Source organism: Sinocyclocheilus anshuiensis, unplaced genomic scaffold, assembly GCF_001515605.1.
Source record: "Sinocyclocheilus anshuiensis isolate Anshui unplaced genomic scaffold, SAMN03320099.WGS_v1.1 scaffold430, whole genome shotgun sequence".
Lineage (NCBI taxonomy): Eukaryota > Metazoa > Chordata > Actinopteri > Cypriniformes > Cyprinidae > Sinocyclocheilus > Sinocyclocheilus anshuiensis.
The window spans coordinates 401,378-404,568 of NW_015547641.1; the positions used below are offsets into that span (position 1 = coordinate 401,378).

General features: G+C 37.4%; 1 long non-coding RNA gene across 1 annotated transcript in view; it reads right to left on the minus strand.

Moving 5' to 3' along the window:
• Positions 1-700: 700 nt before the first annotated feature.
• The window catches only part of LOC107701879 (uncharacterized), a 16,464-nt gene continuing 13,973 nt past the window's right edge, over positions 701-3,191 (minus strand). The window contains exon 2 of the long non-coding RNA XR_001635699.1: positions 701-815. This is a non-coding gene — a long non-coding RNA (uncharacterized LOC107701879). The remainder of the gene's footprint in view (positions 816-3,191) is intronic.

Genomic DNA, 3,191 nt, shown 5'->3' on the forward strand with positions numbered 1-3,191 from the left:
TTTTTTTTTTTTTTTTTTAATCGCAAATATTGCTGAATTGTCTCGCCATTCAACTGCTTACATCTTACCTCAGCTCACAGTTACTATAATTCATTCTATATATTTACGCAATTGGCCGGCCCACTGGGAAAACTCCCGGTGCTTCAGATGGCCAGTCCGCCACTGCCTGAAAGTGCTGGATCTGAAGATGATCTACTTACTGTGATTGTTTTTTGTATGACTGTGTAGATTAGATGAATTATTGAAACACTTCCCACATTCAGTGCAGTGATACTAAACAGTTTGCTGAAGTAAAAGTCTTTTCACACTCACAGCACATGTACTCTCTCACAACAATATGTATTTTCTGATGTACTTTCAAATTTGGTAGACATGAAAAACTCTTTCCACACAAATGACACAAATGTGGCTTCTCCTTTGTATGAACTGTCAAGTGCTGCTTCAGGGCTGAAGCCCATAAAAAATTTTTACCGCACTGATCACATGCATACAGCTTCTCTCTAGTGTGGATGTTCTTGTGATCATAAAGGTGTGCTGCTTGTGTGAAACTCTTCCCGCACTGATCACAAGTGAATGGTTTCTCTCCAGTATGAACTCTCATGTGAACATCAAGAGTGTGTTTGTATGTGAAACTCTTTCCACACTGAGTGCAGGTGAAAGATTTCTTGGCTCTTCTTTTATTTAAATCTTTCTGTTTTGGTTTAAATCTTTCTGTTTGGTTTGAGAGCAACTCAAAGGTTTTTCTCCAGGTTTGACATGATTTGTCTCCTCAACTTCACTTGATTCTTCATTCTCCTTGTTTTTTTTAATCAACTCTGAAATAAAAGTAAAAAAAATAATTATGTAACTTGAAAAAAAAAAAGAGCAGAGAAATGTGAACATAAAAGTGAACCCTGTAGCAACTCATAATGTAATAACTGCACATAATGTAATAAGTATTACAGTATTATTGTAATAGAATGTCCATAATGTAATAATTTTCTCAAAACGTAATAAAATCTTGAGCTCATAATGTAATAATTATTACATAAGAAATTTATTACATTACAAACTCACCAAAAATATTGTTAAAATATTTTGGCTTTCAGAATTCTGATGTTGTTAGAACACATAAGAGAGAGAAAAAAAACACCTACAAATATGAATATGAATTATAAATGAGTATAATCACTGTAGTTATAATAAGACTTGTTAAATATAATTATAATTAACAGCTACAGTAATAGTATTATAATGAAGAATAAACCAAAGACAAGTTTCTTTTTGTGTTATGTGACGCAAGGGCATATGTATGATTTTGACATTGGTGGGGACATAAATTATAAGCAGCCCAGTATCCACCTTATTTTTCCCATAAGAGCAGGAGTGGACATTTGTACATTTAATGTGTTTGGCTTCCGGTGTCACCCGCTTCCAGCTATTTTTTGCTGTACAAAACCGATTGTTTTGCGACTTGATATTTCAAACTGGTGTGTCTTACCATATTATTTTTATGTATTATCCTAATTATGAAAACACTGGTTTGTAGTGCAAACCGTTTTACCGTTTACTGCACGTTGTTATTCTCCTCGCTATTTCCCTACAGTGGTTAATTTTTAGCATTTATATAGAATAACTAAACTATAGCTGAACTTTACATACCTGCCAACTCACAAGAGGTCAAAAAGTTGAAATAGTTCTGCATATGGTTAGAGAATCGGACTCGTAACCCAAAGGTTGCGGGTTCGAGTCTCGTACCAGCAGGGATTGTAGGTGGGGGGAGTGAATGTACAGCACTCTCTCCACCTTCAATACCACGACTGAGGTGCCCTTGAGCAAGGCACCGAACCCCCAAATGCTCCCCGGGCGCCACAGCAAAAAAATGGCAGCCCACTGCTCCGGGTGTGTGTTCACGGTGTGTGTGTGTTCACTGCTGTGTGTGTGCACTTTGGATGGGATAAATGCAGAGCACTAATTCCGAGTATGGGTCACCATACTTGGCCACATGTCACGTCACTTTCACTTTCATATGACCCTTGTAAGAACATTTTTGAGAATTTAACATGTAAACGAAGCGTTCTGGTGCATTATGGTAACGGAAATTTCCTTTATTTTGTTGTAATAAAGGACAACATATGCTTCAAGTAAAAAAAAACTTTTTGGACAGTGCAACTCTGTTGTCATCTGTGTTCATACTTCTCTTTGTGAGTAGTGGAGTCATTTATTTTTGCTAATTTTAATGTTCACATTAGAGTGCACATACTATCAACAAACTCCATCTTTCAGAGGAAAGAGAAGCTGCATCTGAAGTGGCATTAGATGTATTTACACAGACTGTTTGATGAAGCTACGGTGCCATAAATGCATTTATTACACCACAACATTTAAAATGTATAAATAATTTTATAAGGTTACCGTTTTAAATATTTTTGAACATACAAGCTAAAAATGTTGGGAAAAATTCAATTATTTTAAATATGAAACCAAACCACCAGTAGATGATGGTAAATGACTGTTTTAATGAGCGAGTCATTAGTCATTCATTCAAACGGCTGATTCATTCAAAAACAAGGCAAGTGACTAATGTCTTTATGAATGGGTTACTGAATCATTGACTCACTCCGATTTGTTCAAAAACGTGGATTCATTCAGTAACAAAACACTGCTGTGCTGCTCGGAGACACAAAACAGTTCTGCTGTGGCTTTGATTGAAACGTCGTCAGCAAACTTGAGCAAAAACAGTCAATATTGTATTACAAATTGAGAAATTTGTGTCTGTTTAACTCACCATGAAGAACTTCCACGCCGACGACATGTTTACATGCGGATGTGAGCGTAAGTGTGCCATCAAAACAGACCGGCTGTGAGATGAGGTGTGTTCGATTTGAAGCAGCGCAGTGCATACCGATCGGACATCAAAGTACCGTGAGGGCGATTCGAAAGCATGCAGAGCTATCTGCTCTCTGTAGCTCTCACGGTGCTTTTATGTCATAAAGCGATTAGTCTGTGCATTGCTGTTTCAAGTCGAACCGAGAAAGGGACTTTGGTCTAGTGTTGGGTCGTTCTTGAACGATTCGTTCATTTTGAACGAATCTTTAATGTGACTCGGGAAGAACGAGTCGTCTCGGGGAGTGATTCGTTCAGTCGCGCATGCGCAACATCATATAGGTTCTGTACTGGAATTAGTCAAGTAGTTCACCTGTTTCGAGTCT